General features: G+C 42.3%; 3 non-coding genes and 1 pseudogene across 3 annotated transcripts in view; all 4 read left to right on the forward strand.

Annotated features, from left to right (window-relative positions):
- The window catches only part of LOC147264719 (5S ribosomal RNA), a 119-nt gene extending 97 nt beyond the window's left edge, over positions 1 to 22 (forward strand). Inside the window, exon 1 of the ribosomal RNA XR_015115417.1 lies at positions 1 to 22. This exon is cut by the window's left edge and continues 97 nt beyond it. This is a non-coding gene — a ribosomal RNA (5S ribosomal RNA).
- A 311-nt stretch (positions 23 to 333) lies between these two features.
- LOC147264720 (5S ribosomal RNA) lies at positions 334 to 452 on the forward strand (annotated as a pseudogene).
- A 4,867-nt stretch (positions 453 to 5,319) lies between these two features.
- Positions 5,320 to 5,401, forward strand: trnas-gcu (transfer RNA serine (anticodon GCU)). The gene has a single exon. It is a non-coding gene; the product is annotated as a tRNA-Ser (tRNA).
- Positions 5,402 to 15,999: 10,598 nt separating this feature from the next.
- Positions 16,000 to 16,081, forward strand: trnas-gcu (transfer RNA serine (anticodon GCU)). The gene has a single exon. It is a non-coding gene; the product is annotated as a tRNA-Ser (tRNA).
- Positions 16,082 to 17,559: the final 1,478 nt, after the last annotated feature.

Genomic DNA, 17,559 nt, shown 5'->3' on the forward strand with positions numbered 1-17,559 from the left:
GGAATACCAGGTGCTCTAAGCTTTTTTTGTTTCTTTGTGAGGAAAGGGCAGCTTTGAGTCTTTAGGGACCAGCATGAGCGAGCTTCCCTCACACACCTTTTCTTGAAGCGCCCTCCGCAGCTTTGGAATGGAATGTCATGCAGTGTGTAATTTGAAGTAGACAGATGGCAGATGCAGTACTTTTCTCTCGATGACATCAACATTCTTTTCGTTGTATTGACAGGACACCTATTTGGCGTGTGAAATAACCCTGAGGCTTTTGCGCATCACTTTTTTTCTGAGGTTTTAAAGTGTTTGAAATGGAGATAGTGCCAATGTGTTTCAGAGTCAAGGGCTTACGGCCATACCACTCTGAACATGCCCGAACTTGTCTGATCTTGGAAGATAAGCAGGGTTGGGCCTGGTTAGTACTTGGATGGGAGACCGCTCGGGAATACCAGGTGCTGTAAGCTTTTTTGTTTCTTTGTGAGGAAAGGGCAGCTTTGAATCTTTGGGGACCAGCATGAGCGAGCTTCCCTCACACACCTTTTCTTGAAGCGTCTTTCCTTAGCTTTGAAATTGAATGTCATGCAGCGTGTAATTTGAAGTAGACAGATGGCAGATGCAGTGCACTGGACTTCTCTCGACTCCTCTCTCTCCTCCTATATGTGTCATACATAAATTATACTCATAGGTATTACTAACTTGTCTCCTTCTCAGGATCCTTTTAGGCTCCTCTCATTCCAGATCTGGGTGCTGCTGGAGGAGGCTGCAGAGCTGAAGAGGCTCAAGCTGCCACCCGTAGCTCCACCTACTCACATCACCGTCTGTCCATCAGTCTCTCTCTCTCTTTATCTCTGTCCCTCTCTTTCCTTCTACATATCCGTCTTCCTCCATTATCTGTTTTGTTCCTGTTCTCTTTCCCCCCAACCGGTCAAAGCAGAAGGCCGTCCCCATTGAACCTGGATCTGCTCGATGTTCCTGCCTGTTAAAAGGAAGGTTTTTGTCGCCGCTGTTGCAGGATGTGCTTGCTGATGGAGAATTGTTGGGTGTAGATTCATTGAAGGAGTTTGGTACTGGACCTGCTCTACCTGTGAAGTGTCATGAGATAAGTTTTGTTGTGATTTGGTGCAATATAAATAAGATTAACTTGACCAGTGTTATTTGTGGTCTTTCGTTAATTGCATGCCACATGAAATTATTATTAGTCACTTTTATGTCACATTTGACCTGCAGCTACAGTCTCACAGTGGCAAGACGAGAACACTTCTACTTCTGATGATAACAGTTTGTTCAACACTAAACTTCATCCAGTACCATGTTGTCAAACACTGGAACACCAGCACAGCACCTGAACAAGGACTTGAACCCTGGACCCTCAGATTAAAAGTCTGATGCTCTACCGTCTGAGCTACTCAGGCTCTTCCTACAGCATTTAGACAGGAAAAGAAACACCTGTGAAGGTCAAGCTGCTGCTTTCTTGACTTGTTCAATCCTCCATGTTAAAGTCCACCATGCTTTTGATTGGCTCTGATTCTCTGTGGCAAAATCCAACAAGAGAATCCAAAAATGTCTTGAATGTCATAAGAATGCACAGGACAAGATGTTAGTCTCCTTCATGTCTGCAGTTCCTCTACTGGAAAGTAAAGTCAATGCTGTGTCTCTGCTGAAACCTGGGATCAGACCAGGGACCTTTAGATCTTCAGTCTAACGCTCTCCCTACTGAGCTACTTCAGCTCTGAGTGAGGAACCTGCTTCTCTCATTTTATAATCTCTTCCACTCTCACTAGAACTTCGAGAGGATTTGAGCCTCTGAAGTCATGACACATTGAACAGTTCGACAGGACCATTTTTGATGAATGTCTGAATCAAACAAGCCTTTTTTGTTTGTCTCCTTCCCAGTTGCCTCAACATTGTGTGAGCCAATAATTCCACATCTGTACCAGACACACCTCTGGTTGGTGGGTTTTCTGGATCTTTCTGTTCTAACAGTGTCTTTTATCTTAAATATGCCACTTTCACATGAAAACATCAATAACAGGACAATATCAAAACTATTATTGCTGCTGTTGCTGTTGTTGGTTTTTGTGTCTGTCTTCCATCCCCCTGTCCCCCTGTCTTTCTCTCTGCTTGTCTTTCACCCTCATCTTGTTCCCCATCTTTTTGTCATTCTCTCCCTCATTTCTCTCTGTCTTTTGTCTTTTCTTCTCTATATTTGTCTTCTGCTGCTCCAGGATCAGCTCCTATCACACAGTGGTCCAGAACCATTATGAAGCCTGATCATGAATGTGAGCAAAGCTCTTGGAACAGGCCTGCTGTCACCACAACTAAGATCCTGCAGGTCACTAGAAACTCCAGTGTCCAGCTGACAAGTGGACTTTCTTCTGATCAATGGTGGTGCTGAGTTTAGCAAACATCTCCAACAAGAAGATGAAGGAGGCCATCAACTCCTCCAAGCTCAACATCTATACTGGCTTTACTGGGAGATAAGGAGGTCAAAGCAGATCTTCACCCTCCACCTCAGATGGTTTCTACTCACAGAGATGAGGGACCAGTTCAAACCAGCTACCTGGAGCTCCCTTAAGCCATTGTCCCCATCAGCTAACATCTGGATCTGGACCTGCACCGGTGCTGATTTGTGTCTTGAGTTCCCAGAGTTTGTTGAACCAGAGAGGCTTCAACTGGTGACGGTCGTGCAACCAAGTGTGAAGGTGAGCCTGCATTGTCTGATCTGGAGCTAACAGGGGAATTAGCAAGTGCTCTGACTGTTCTAGTGTTGCTGCTTAGTTGAATTTGAATTTATTTGTTGAAATGTTCCAGTTTCTATGAGGTCAGGGAAGATTGGTGTGGATCTAAAGGTCCCTGGTTGGATCCCAGGACATTGTTTTGGCTCATTTGAACATTTTCAAACCCTCGTTGCTCAGATTTTACATTAATTTGATCATGAATTTTGGACAAATGTTTTATTTATGAATTAAATAATCACTTCAGTTATGAATTTAGTGAGTCACCCAGACTTGGTCAATAACAAAAGTTAGTCTGGTTATTATTCAGTTTCCAGTCAGTAGGGACACACACACACGCACACACACACACACACACACACACACACACACACACACACACACACACACACACACACACACACACACACACAGCCTGTCTTTGGTATAAAATGGTCTGTCACGTTCACGTTGGAAGATTTCTCTGAAAGAGAGATTCTTCATCTGACACCTGAGTCTTGATCCACTGATTCCTCTGATCCACCTCTTTCTGCTCCAACAAGGCTGACATGGATCAGGTGGGTCCATGTCATCCAATCAGTAGGTTTCTCCTCTCAATTAATTTTCTTCATCCCAGTTTAGATTGATTCTTCTCAGCCTAATGAAGGAGCATCTGATCAGGTGTTTGGCTGCTTGTTAGTTGTAATTCCATAGATTTTTATCTCAGATGTTATAGAATTAATAAGAACATCTTAAAGACCTTTGTCCAACACTTGAAACTCACCTGTCTGTCGAGGCCCAACTGGCCTTTGGTAGTGAGGTGGTGGATGCATGTGAATGAAATGAGGCTCGTGTTGCTGTGAGGAGCCACTAGAGGGAGACACCTGTCGGTCCTCCCAGCTGACAATGAGGCTTCACAGCTGCATTTGAAGCTGTCCTTTATGAGTCACAACTGTCTTGAGCTCAGGAGCCAAACTCACCAAAAACATATGCAAGTGGCTTTGGACAAAAGCGTCTGCTCAATGAAATTGTAGGATTATAGAATTCTATAAATGTAGAATATAATTGTAGAAATGCTCTCTATCACCACCCCCAACGTCTGTGCCAGGGTCTCTGGCCAGTGGTCAATGGCTCCTATCACCTGCCCAGGATGGATCAAGCTTGCTTGTCTTTGTAATTCTGCACTTATTAGAGACCTGGAAACAAAGGAATGCTGAAAAAGAGAAAATAGGACCTCACACAAATGGGCTTGGAACATAATTTTAAAGAATTGTGTAAATGTGAATCTTTTACAAATGTGTGTGTGAATGTGGTTGTTGTGGCCGAGTGGTGAAGGCGATGGACTAGAAATCCATTGGGGTCTCCCTGCTCAGGTTGGAGTCCTGCCAACAACGTTAAAGTGTTGATGTTCTGGAGGAGACAACATCTGATCTTTTTAGATCCACGAGTCAAAGGTTTTCTTTAAAGTGCTGCAGCAGCTGAGGATGAGGGAGAGACAGAATTTCAAACCATCTTTGTGAGGACATTTTGAAAAATGATGACATTTTGCCACAGTTATTATTGACTTGGAACACTGCAAAAATATCCCCTCTCCAAAAACCCTCCTCTTCAACTTTGTACCCAAGTTGTCTCCTCATCAGGGACCACAGTGTCCAGGATGTTCAGTCAAAAAGTCATTAATGATTTTACAAATGTCCATCAAACACAAAATAAGGCTTCAAATAGGTAAAATCACCATCTGTAGACTGAACCAATATGCTGATGTGATCCTTTGATTAGTTTAGGATCAGTCAGAGATCAAAGACTGAAGCAGGAGATCAATGCTCAGAACCCAGAGATCAAAGACAGAATTCAGACATCAGAGACAGAATTCAGACATCAAACACATACCTGATGGAGGCTCCACCCCCCCCCCCCCAGACAGTTTCCATGTAAGTCGTAAGTTTTATTTTTAAAGCGCCAAATCACAACAAGTGTTATCTTCTTTTTATTCTTTTTATTAAAGATTGAAGCTCCATACAAGACAGAGTTTGTAGACAAGAACATCACAGCCTGGGAAGCTTTCACTTCTTTTGATGGACAGCTTTGATTTCAGGTTCTACCTCTGTAAAATTGAAAGTAAAGTAAATGAAGCACCTGTGAAGGTAAAACTGATGATGTCATGACTTGTTCAGTCCTCCAACGTTAAAGTCCAGCAAGCTTTTGATTGTCTCTGATTCTCTGTGGCAAAATCCAACAAGAGGAAACAGAAAATCTTGAGGTTGTCTCACTTTTTTTTTTAAAGAAACTCTGCATAGGACAGTGATAGGATGCTTGTTTCCTTGGATGAAAAAGTCTGGTACTCTCATCTTCTTAAACATTTACTTGTTCAATCAGGACAAGAGAATCTGAGCTTGGATGTCATTTTGTAGTAAAAGGTGAATTAAACTTGAAAACATCAGCTGGTGTTCACTCTGATGATGTATCGATGGTTTGTATTCTGCCTTCTGTAGCACGATGCTGCTGGGAAGAAGCCTGATTATGTCAGAGTTGTGTTCAGTGGCTCCTGCTGGGTCCATTTCTGAAAAATAGGCTCCAAAGAGTTCAGGTGTTTAAAAGCTCAGGGTTGCTGTCAGCAGACGAGGTGGCCGAGTGGTTAAGTCGATGGACTGCTAATCCATTGTGCTCTGCACGCATGGGTTCGAATCCCATCCTCGTCGTGAGCGACTCTGGTTTCTACTCCAACATTATGGAATTACTGTGAGGCTTTTAACTGACACAGATACCAGTTGAGTCAACTTCCCTTTCACAACCTGACCAAAACAACTCTGACACCCAGAGCTCACATGTGTCAATCACCTCTGTAGAAGGTCCCGCCCCCACAGAGCTATAAATCCTCCCATCAGTGAAGAAAACTGAAGACACCTCTTGGATGAGAGCTGAAGCATCTTCAAGAAACCTGAAACAGTCCACTTGGTACATTTAAATAATTCTACAATTTCTATAAGCTTTTGTCCAAAGCCACGTGCATGTATCACATGTATATAATATATATGTGATACTCTTTCATCGACTCATGAACCAAAAATGCAGTCTAATACCAGTAAATTTGTGCAGAAAAATGTCATTTGTGCTCCTTCTTTTATTTATTTGTTTATTTAGTATTTTTTTAATGTATTTACTTTCAATTCACATTTTGTCCATTAACTTCATAATCACTCTTCACAGTCGCCATCTCATCACATGACTAAAGTTTGGGTTCTGTATTGGTGGTAAAATATCCTTCCATGCCCCTCACTAGTTTGCACACAGAAAAGCATATTTTACTGGTTTCAAATCTCTTAGCGTGTTCTCTCTCTTAAACCAGCTGTGGCAGCTTTCATTGTGTGATTGATTTTAAAATATAAAGATAGAACAGAACCATTGGAAGAAGATGTCAGGACATTTGAAGGAATGTAAATCTCCTCTTGAAATGTTGCAGTGTGCAGCTGAGACTCTCTGGCAGTGGCACAAGGAGCCACAATGGCAGAACCTGGACCCTCCTGGAGGAGAACCACAGGTGAGGGCCTTCTTGGCTCCAGATTGATGGAAATCAAGTGTCTGAGGCTGTTAGCAGCCATGAAGTTGATCTGGTTGGGCACTGGTATTTTTTCTTGCTGCAGCTCAGGAGTGATTCAGGAGAAGAGTTTCAGAACAGCCAAGGTTGGGGACTGGAATTTTCAAATTTCCTCTGGAACCAGACAACCTTGGGAGGTAAAACCTCACATCATAGCCACTCAGATGCAGCAGCAGAAAGAAGCTGTCATCTACCCTGACAGTCAGAGCATCAAGTCAAGAAAACATCAACCATCTTGTAGTTCCAAACCTTCACCTGTCAGATTCAGCTACTTCTTATTGTGGGACTTTAAATTTGAACACAATGGAATTTGGACAAGGAGTTTTCCTTCAAGTCAGAACATCATCGTCCAGCCTCCAACCAGAGGTCCATCAGTTATCATGGGAGCCACATGTGGAGTCTGGATTCTTTTCTAGAATGTGACGGCAATGACAGTCCTGCCAAGTGACATCACTGACATGACTGGATGACTTCAGTCACGTGACTGGATGGCTTCAGTCACGTGACTGGATGGCTTTAGTCACGTGACTGGATGACTTCAGTCACATGACTGGATGATTTGAAAATTTTGTTTTTGGCCTCTGGACCTTTTTTAAATCAGTAGTTGACCACAGGTAGCTTAGCCAACTGTTAACTAATTAACTTTTAGTCCAGACAAAGAATGTGGGTTGACAGTTATTCATACAAAGTCTTTGGTTTCAGATGCAGCCTCAACTGAGACTCCTAGTTCAGAGGATGGGTTTGTTTGCTGTCAGGTTGCCACCTTTCAGAAATGAAAATCTTGGACGCCAACCACGGCTCCTGGGGGCCATGACCACCAGGGGCCTGACTCCCATGAGGTGGGTGCCCACAGCAGTGGTGTGTTTTATTTTGTAGGTGTTTTTAGTCAAGGGGTGATCAAGAAAGCAATTCCTCCTACTTAAAGCTTGAAATGCTTTATCACCAATAAACACATTCTTTATTGTTCAACACTGAACTGCACAATTAAGTTTTAAAATACAAACTCAATAAATGGAGAACTTTATGTGACTTAAGTTCATAACACATCAGCAGGTTTCCCTCCCTTCTTTTTCCAAGTCTCCTTCTTGTTCCTCCTTGCAGCTCTGGGGAACTCTTGGTCTCTCAAAGCCCTGTTGGAAAACTCTGAACAGGACTGCTCAAAGTTGAGAGTGATCACTCCTTTGAGCTCCATGGAACTCCTGTTCCTGCAGTCACTCCATTTCTGCTTTTCATTTTGTGTTTGTATTAAAGTTCTATTGCTGATAAAAAAAGAGACTTTTTTGCCTTTTTCTTGAGGTAAATATATGAGGGTCGAAACTGACCCATAACACCATGGATGTTACAATAGTTAATAATATTAAAATGAATAATAAATCAAACCAATCCATGTCAGAGATGTGTTCTAACACCCCTCAGTAATGGTCAGGAAACACAACAACCTTTTGTTTATTTCTATGATTTTCTTGAGGTTCATTTGATCATTTTTTTAACTGAAATCGAGGGTTTACTGACTAAAAAAAGGTCCAGAGGCCCACAACAAAATATTCCAATCAATATTTCCATGGATAAGGAAGCCTAACAAGGTAACCAAGAGATGGAAACAACTTGGATGATAGAAAATTGTTTTTAGTTTATTTTACAGCTGATTGAAGACGTGGGTCAAAACTGACCTGTTAACATCAGAGATGGGAACAGAAAGCTAACACGAGGAAGGTTGAAGCTATGAAAAAGAAGTTTGATAAAAATCTTGAACTGACAGTAGAAATATCCTTTTTTATGTTTACCTTTGTTGACAGAAGTCACTTTAGCTTGGCAGTGAAAAGAATCTCTGCTAGCTTGACAAATAAGTGCACAAACTAGGTTCAAGCTGGACTTTGGACACTGGTATCTGCAACAACTCCCATCAACTCCTAATCTAGCATCTCTGCTGTGGTCAAACTATTTTACAGAACATTTGACAGACCTGTGGAGCAGTGAGGACAGACATGAGTTGATCCACATGATCCACTGAAGCGCCATTTTACCCTGCCACTGAGGTCACCAACATGAGCTGGAGTTGGGACTCTTGAACTGAACCTGGTATCACAGCGACACCTACTGCTGCAAAATGGAACAGCAACATTGAACCCAAGTACAGGATTGGAGGGAGACTGATGGTCGCTGTTTGGGTTTTTGAAGAACAAGGAGGGCTTTGGTTCAAGCTGGATTCTCAGAGACTGTTTCCCCAACCTCTACATTGGCATCTACACTGTCATCCAGTCAGGTGACTGAAGTCATCCAGTCATGTGACTGAAGTCATCCATTCATGTCAGTGATGTCACTTGGCAGGAATGTCATTGCCATCACATTCTAGAAAAGAACCCAGACTCCACATTTACTCCTATCTATTATTGTGTCCCACCCTCCTGGTCCTTACTCTGAATTCTCAGAGTTTATATCCAGTTCAGTTCTCAAAACAGATGAAGTCATGAGTGTAGATAAATTTCCTTTTCTCCACTGATTATATGTCAAGGTTTGTGTGTGGGGGTGGAACCTATCCCAGCGGCCTTTGGACAAGAGGCGGGGTTCACCCTGGACGTGTCACCAGTCCATCACAGGGCCAACACACATAGACAGACAACCATTCACACTCACAGCCACACCTACAGTCAATTTAGAGTATCAATCAGCCTCGTCCCCTCTTGATGTCTTTGGACTGTGGGAGGAAGCTGGAGTACCAGAGAGAACCCACACAGACACAGGGAGAACATGCAGACTCACACAGCTGGGGCTCGAATCTGGAACCTTCTTGCTGTGAGGCAACAGTGCTGACCACTGCACCATTGTGTCCCCTGAAAATGCCACCAGATCGTTTGGATTGTCTATAAAATCAAGTACACATGAACATGAAGAGGTTTTCACAGGGCTGGTGGTGCAATGGATAGCATGACTGACTACTGTCAGAAGATTCTAGGTTCAACTCCTGGCTCGCTCACTTAAAATTTTATACTGAGAAGCTTTCACACCTGAAGTTTGAACCACTGCTAAAAGTCCCTGAAATCCTCCAAGGTTTCCTCCTTGTCTGCTGTAAACATGAACACATGCATGGATCCTGCTACCTCTCACATGTTAAGCTGGCACTTGACAGTGACAGCAGGAGAACAAAAAATCCCAGTGTGTCATCAACATTTCCTGTAAACTAAATGACAGAAGCCAGTGGTGGCTGGTGAAAAAAATTCTTGGTGGGGCTGGTGTGCCAAAAACATTTCCGTGCCTAGTCTAGTATAATCATTCAAAAAGAGCAGCCGGACAATTATTAAATGTTTTAAAATAGTATTTACTTTCCTTCTTAAAATCGACAGTTTCAAAGACAAAAAAAAAACAACAACAATTTACAACTACAGTCAATTTTATGCGATCAAATATTATACAATGATGTTAACTTTACAGAAGGTGATTTGAGCTCAATCTATACAATACAAATCAACAATGTGTGTGTGTGTGTCTCTCTCTGTCTCTCTCTTTGTTCATCTGTGTCTGTCTCTGTCTCCTTCTCTGTGTCTCCGTCTTTGTGTCCTTTTCTCTGTGTGTCTCTATCTCTGTTTGTCTGTCTCTTAGTGTGTGTGTCTCTCTCTGTCTCTCTCTCTTTGTGTCCGTCTCTCTTTCTCTCTTCGTCTACCTGTCTCTGTCCCTCTGTCTCTCTGTCTATTTGTTTCAGTCTTTCTGGGTGTGTGTTTGAATTCAGCAGTTATTTGTACAGGAACTTTGCTCGTCTCTCTTTCTGGGAGGCAAATTTCTCAATGACCCTGGTGTTGAAACCAGGAATGTTTCGTGTCAGTTTTTTCTCAATGGAGAGCATAGCCAGAGCGTTGAGCCGATCTTGTGCCATGGTATTTGTAAGAAAAGTTTTTATCCTCTTCAAAGTGGAGAAGCACCTCTCAGATTCTGACGTTGTCATTGGTGTGGTGATGAGGATGTTGAGCAGACTTACAGTTTCAGTGAACGTGTCTTGAAGGTTATTTTCCATCAAAACCTGATAGAGAGCCAGTGCACCACTGCAACTCTGAAACTCTTCGTTCCCGTAGATCAGAGACAGCTCTGTTTGAAGTCTGGCCTTGTCCAATCAGGGATAGGCTTCCGCTGTGGTTTTCAGTGCTGAATCTGGGAACTTTCGGCTGTGCTGTGGGAACAGGTCTCCTTGCAGGAGTGTGGCGCTGACAAGATGCTTGGTGAAACTAAATCTCTCCTTGGCATGGCTCACAATGGTGTCACATACCTATGCAATGATATAATTATACAAAATAGGAATTATTGCATCTTCACTTGTCTTAATACATTGACCTGATGAGCTAGCCTATATTATGTAATAAACATACTGTAATGATTCATATCATCATAAAAGAATATACATTTAAGTCTGGACCACTGTATCATATGGCCAACATCTTATTTTGATTTTATTTAATAATGTGATTCAAATCACACTAAGAAGCAAGTTCTTACCTCCAGTGCCAAATGGTGCAGTGTGTCTTCTCCCAAGGTTCTGCGTCTCTTTGCGGGTGGCTCCTGAGCAGGTCCCCTGAACTCCTCATCCTCAGCCAGTGTAGGCACATCCTCCCTGACCCAACACATAAGTTTCATGAGTAAGTTCTAAAAACTGGTTAGGGATACATTAACAAAACCAAAGGTGGATGTCATTACTGTCAGTTATATTATACAGATAAATCAATGCTTTAAATAAGGTGATATATAAGCATTTAAGTCTACATATACAGAGAAATTTAGGTTAGGCTACAAATTAATTAATTTAGCATACCTGATAGCCTGCATGTGGTCAATGAATGTCTGGGTGACTCCTGCCATGTAGACAGCATCAATGTTTCTCTTCTGCAGCTGGTTGTAAAGGATGTCCACATGTGGCATGATTTTGTGGAACAGGGCCAGTAAAAAACTAAAAGTTTCATCTTCCAGCATTCTCACATAGCCACCAGCTTCTCTCTTTGTCTGGCTATCAAACCCTTCACTGTTCCGGATAGCCTGAAAGCAATTCACCAGATCCTTCTTGTGCTCATTAACTGTGTTAACACGACTGTTGAAGTTCCAACGTGTTGATGATGCACTTGGAAGTCGGTGCGCAACCATCTCATCAAGCACTGCAGTTCTCTTGCTTGACTTAGAGAAAAAAGAAGCAAATCCCCCCATGTCAGAAAAAAAGTGACTGCTCTGAGGGATGTGGGAGGTTGCTTGCCGCAGTATCAGGTTTAACTGATGGGCATAGCAGTGAACATAGTGAGCGTTTGGATAGATGTCTTGTACCTTTCGCTGCACTCCTCCTTTGGCACCCCTCATCACAGCTGCCCCATCACAGGCCTGGGCAATCAGCTTCTTTTCTTGTCCCTCAGAAAGGATGCTGTGCAGCCTCTCCAATAAGGCACTGGCTATTGCATCCGCACAGGTGTTGGGCAGTTTCAAAAATTCAAAGAACCGCTCTTGAATATTGTGGCGGTCGTCAATGTATCTCAGAACTAAGACTAACTGACACTGTGTTGAAACGTCAGTAGTTTCATCAGCCTGGATCGCTAAAAAGTCTGCCGATTTAACTTCATCCAGGATCTGTTCTCTCAAAACTGCCAGCATACAGTCCACGAGCTCGTTCTGTACTGTCTTCGAGGTGCCTTTAAAAACGGTTGCATTTTCAAGGTGCTCCCTCAAGTCCCGATCACTGGATGCCATCAAGTCAACTGGACCTCTGAATATTCCAGCGTTGTCAGAGGAATCACTTTCGTCATGTCCCCGCAGAGCCACTTCAAAAGCACCACAGAATTTAACAGTTAATTATCTTAGATAAGATGTTACGGTTCTTATCTACCTCATCATTGTGCTTCCTTACAGCGATGCGGTGACTGTCATCGAGCTGCGTTGCTATGCTAATCTTCCCAAGAACCGCTAGCTTCACGCAGTTTTCCATGTGAATTTTCGCTCTTTCGTGTTTCTTAATCCGCTCGGAGAGGTGCTTCAGGTCAGTGATTCCTGTCTGTGTCCATGCTGAATCACACCGGTCACTCCTGAAAGGGATGCAGGGGAAGCAAAAAAGTGCGTTGGTTGCTCCACAACCCGTCAGCCACGGCCTGCGCTGAAACCACCTCCGGCAAAAAGTCCTGTTGTAGGATTTAGCCTTTTCCTTGGACTGCTGCTGGATGTTGATTTCAGGCTTGTCCGGTCCCAGCTCCTTAACGCGGATTTTTTCCGCCATGGTCCTCCTCGCAAAAGGGAAATTTAAAAGGGATCTCACCGAATTTGGTGGAAACTGCTGCTCTTGAACTTCGATCGTTGTTGTCGCCATTTTCTCTCTCACTCACTTCTCGCGGTATTTTTTTTCGTAGGGCATCGGATATCTGGGAATCTCACTACGCAAAAAGAATATCGCGGGCTCCTCAGCTAGCTTTAGCAATCCAAACCTTCACGCATTTTACGTTGGCGTAGGGGCGACTTTTCCAGCGCCCCTACGCCGTTAAATTTGGCGATGTTGATTGGCCAATTATTCATTATTTTTCCCTAGCAACCATACAGGATTGGCTAATTAATTGCAGGTCTGGGGCGCTTTGACGAGCGCCCCTAAAGACAAATTATACAGTCTATCAGAGTAAATTCACTATTAATTGAATGAGTCAGTTGGCGTAAATGTTGTTTAAATGACCCATATTGCATGTAGACACACACAATTAAGTAAGGCTGACATTGACGATACAAATTGTAAACATATGCACATATATATGTATCAATACATGTAGAGATTTTCCTCTCCACAGCTGGTGGGGCGGCGCCCCAGCGCCCCCTATGAGCCAGCCGCTACTGATACTGGCTTTACTGGGAGATCAGGAGGACAAAGCAGATCTTCACCCTCCACCTCAGATGGTTTCTACTCACAGAGATGAGGGACCAGTTCAAACCAGCTACCTGGAGCTCCCTTAAGCCATTGTCCCCATCAGCTAACATCTGGATCTGGACCTGCACCGGTGCTGACTTTTGTCTTGAGTCCCCAGAGTTTGTTGAACCAGAGAAGATTCAACTGGTGACGGTCGTACAACCAAGCGTGAAGGTGAGCCTGCATTGTCTGATCTGGAGCTAACAGGGGAATTAGCAAGTGCTCTGACTGTTCTAGAGTTGCTGCTTAGTTGAATTTGAATTTATTTGTTGAAATGTTCCAGTTTCTATGAGGTCAGGGAAGATTTGTGTGGATCTAAAGGTCCCTGGTTGGATCCCAGGACATTGTTTTGGCTCATTTGAACATTTTCAAACCCTCGTTGCTCAGATTTTACATGAATTTGATCATGACTTTTGGACAAATGTTCTGTTTATTAATTAAATAATCACTTCAGTTATGAATTAAGTGAGTCACCCAGACTTGGTCAATAACAAAAGTTAGTCTGGTTATTATTCAGTTTCCAGTCAGTTAGGACAAACACACACGCACACACACACACACACACAAACACACACACACACACACACACACACACACACACACACACAGCCTGTCTGTGGTATAAAATGGTCTGTCACGTTCTCTCACATTGGAAGATTTCTCTGACTCCATTGTCAATAAAGACATTCTGCATCTGACACCTGAGTCTTGATCCACTGATTCCTCTGATCCACCTCTTTCTGCTCCAACAAGGCTGACATGGATCAGGTGGGTCCATGTCATCCAATCAGTAGGTTTCTCCTCTCAATTAATTTTCTTCATCCCAGTTTAGATTGATTCTTCTCAGCCTAATGAAGGAGCATCTGATCAGGTGTTTGGCTGCTTGTTAGTTGTAATTCCATAGATTTTTATCTCAGATGTTATAGAATTAATAAGAACATCTTAAAGACCTTTGTCCAACACTTGAAACTCACCTGTCTGTCGAGGCCCAACTGGCCTTTGGTAGTGAGGTGGTGGATGCATGTGAATGAAATGAGGCTCGTGTTGCTGTGAGGAGCCACTAGAGGGAGACACCTGTCGGTCCTCCCAGCTGACAATGAGGCTTCACAGCTGCATTTGAAGCTGTCCTTTATGAGTCACAACTGTCTTGAGCTCAGGAGCCAAACTCACCAAAAACATATGCAAGTGGCTTTGGACAAAAGCATCTGCTCAATGAAATTGTAGGATTATAGAATTCTATAAATGTAGAATATAATTGTAGAAATGCTCTCTATCACCACCCCCAACGTCTGTGCCAGGGTCTCTGGCCAGTGGTCAATGGCTCCTATCACCTGCCCAGGATGGATCAAGCTTGCTTGTCTTTGTAATTCTGCACTTATTAGAGACCTGGAAACAAAGGAATGCTGAAAAAGAGAAAATAGGACCTCACACAAATGGGCTTGGAACATAATTTTAAAGAATTGTGTAAATGTGAATCTTTTACAAATGTGTGTGTGAATGTGGTTGTTGTGCCCGAGTGGTGAAGGCGATGGACTAGAAATCCATTGGGGTCTCCCTGCTCAGGTTGGAGTCCTGCCAACAACGTTAAAGTGTTGATGTTCTGGAGGAGACAACATCTGATCTTTTTAGATCCACGAGTCAAAGGTTTTCTTTAAAGGGCTGTAGAAGCTGAGGATGAGGGAGAGACAGAATTTCAAACCATCTTCGTGAGGACATTTTGAAAAATTATGACATTTTGCCACAGTTATTATTGACTTGGAACACTGCAAAAATATCCCTTCTCCAAAAACCCTCCTCTTCTACTTTGTACCCAAGTTGTCTCCTTATCAGGCACCACAGTGTCCAGGATGTTCAGTCAAAAAATCATTAGTGATTTTATAAATGTCCATCAAACACAAAATAAGGCTTCAAATAGGTAAAATCACCATCTGTAGACTGGACCAATATGCTGATGTGATCCTTTGATTAGTTTAGGATCAGTCAGAGATCAAAGACTGAAGCAGGAGATCAATGCTCAGAACCCAGAGATCAAAGACAGAATTCAGACATCAGAGACAGAATTCAGACATCAAACACATACCTGATGGAGGCTCCACCCCCCCGACAGTTTCCATGTAAGTCGTAAGTTTTATTTTTAAAGCGCCAAATCACAACAAATGTTATCTTCTTTTTATTCTTTTTATTAAAGATTGAAGCTCCATACAAGACAGAGTTTGTAGACAAGAACATCACAGCCTGGGAAGCTTTCACTTCTTTTGACAGACAGCTTTGATTTCAGGTTCAACCTCTGTAAAATTGAAAGTAAAGTAAATGAAGCACCTGTGAAGGTAAAACTGATGATGTCATGACTTGTTCAGTCCTCCAACGTTAAAGTCCAACAAGCTTTTGATTGTCTCTGATTCTCTGTGGCAAAATCCAACAAGAGGAAAAAGAAAATCTTGGGGTTGTCTCACTTTTTTTCATAGAAACTCTGCATAGGACAGTGATAGGACGCTTGTTTCCTTGGATGAAAAAGTCTGGTACTCTCATCTTCTTAAACATTTACTTGTTCAATCAGGACAAGAGAATCTGAGCTTGGATGTCATTTTTTAGTAAAAGGTGAATTAAACTTGTAAACATCAGCTGGTGTTCACTCTGATGATGTGTCGATGGTCTGTATTCTGCCTTCTGCAGCACGAAGCTGCTGGGAAGAAGCCTGATTATGTCAGAGTTGTGTTCAGTGGCTCCTGCTGGGTCCATTTCTGACAAATAGGCTCCAAAGAGTTCAGCTATTTAAAAGGTGAGGGTTGCCATCAGCAGACGAGGTGGCCGAGTGGTTAAGGTGATGGACTGCTAATCCATTGTGCTCTGCACGCATGGGTTTGAATCCCATCCTCGTCGTGAGCGACTCTGGTTTCTACTCCTAGATTATTGAATTACTGTGAGGCTTTTTTTTTTTTTGGAACTTATTTTTTATTTAACATACATACAGCACAGATAGAACATGACAGAGATGCGCAGACAAATATTCCAGACAAGTGTTCAGATACTTATTCCAAGATACACATGAAAAAAAATAAATAAATAAAAAATTTTTAAAAAATGTTGATGTTTATAATTCCAATACTGTTTTCACTGGTGCCCATCTTTCAGCAAACTTTCCTGTTTTCAGCTGTAACCTTGCTGTGATTTTTTCCATGATGTATACATTTTTTACTCTATTCCTCCATTGTGATATGTTTGGAGGTTCTGGCTTTAGCAAGCAGGCTGTTATTGTCTTTTTAGCGATCAGAATCAAAATCCTCCACAAAGCAATCAGGTTTCTGTCTGTCAGATTCTCAGGTGGGATGCCGAGGATAAACATTGCTGCGTCCAAAGCAAAATTAATGTCCAAAATTTGCCCAATCTCCTTCCGAACATTCTCCCAGAAGTTCAACAGCTGTGGGCAATCCCAGAATATGTGCGTAAAATCTCCTATTAACTGACATCCTCTCCAACACAGTTCAGATGTGTTGCTATATTTTGAAGTCTTAGATGGAGTGTTGAAATATCTCATCTTCACCTTCCAGTCAAACTCCCTCCACATTGGGCTGCTTGTTAATTTGTGTCCTGCTCTGAATGTTTCCTCCCAATTTTCATCTGGTATAATCGTATTTGTTTCTAATTCCCATTTTTCCTTAACATCCAAATTGTTGTCCTTACATTCATGTTGTTGTACTCTATAGATTTTTGATATTAACCCCTTTTTAGTCTCCCCCTCCAAATACGACAACAGCAATTCCTCCAGCTTAGATGGTGTTCTACAAATATTTTCCCACTCTCTGTGCTTCTGAAGGTAGTGTCTTCATTGTAGAAATTTGTAGAAGTCATGGTTCGGTAAGTTAAACTCTTTTTTAAGTTGCTCAAACGACTTCATATACTGTCCATTGAAAACTTGTGCAATATAAATTAACCCCTTACTTCTCCATTTGTTGTACCCTGCATCCATAACAGATGGTAAAAAGTCTGGATTTCCTGCTATTTTGGTGATTCTACTTATTGAGTTAGATATTTTCAGTTTTTTTTCGCACTATTGACCATACTTTTATTGTTACCCTAATCCAGTCATTACGCAGCCCCTCTTTTTTCTGCATCTTCTCTTTCAAAAACGGGAGTACCTCCAAAGGTGTTTTCTGACAGGAATTTTGTTCCATTCCCACCCACATTGTGTCTGTCTCCTTCGTGATCCACGTAATAATCGCTCTAAGTTGTGCTGCCCAATAATAATTTTTTAGACCAGGTAAATTTAACCCTCCCTTCTCTTTTGGGCAAAGAAGGATTTTGTATTTGATTCTAGCTTTTTTATTTTGCCAAACAAATTTAGATATGATTTTGTCTAA

This window comes from Aulostomus chinensis, chromosome 4, assembly GCF_037954235.1.
Source record: "Aulostomus chinensis isolate RoL2024-O1b breed Wild chromosome 4, RoL_Achi_v1.0, whole genome shotgun sequence".
Classification (NCBI taxonomy): domain Eukaryota; kingdom Metazoa; phylum Chordata; class Actinopteri; order Syngnathiformes; family Aulostomidae; genus Aulostomus; species Aulostomus chinensis.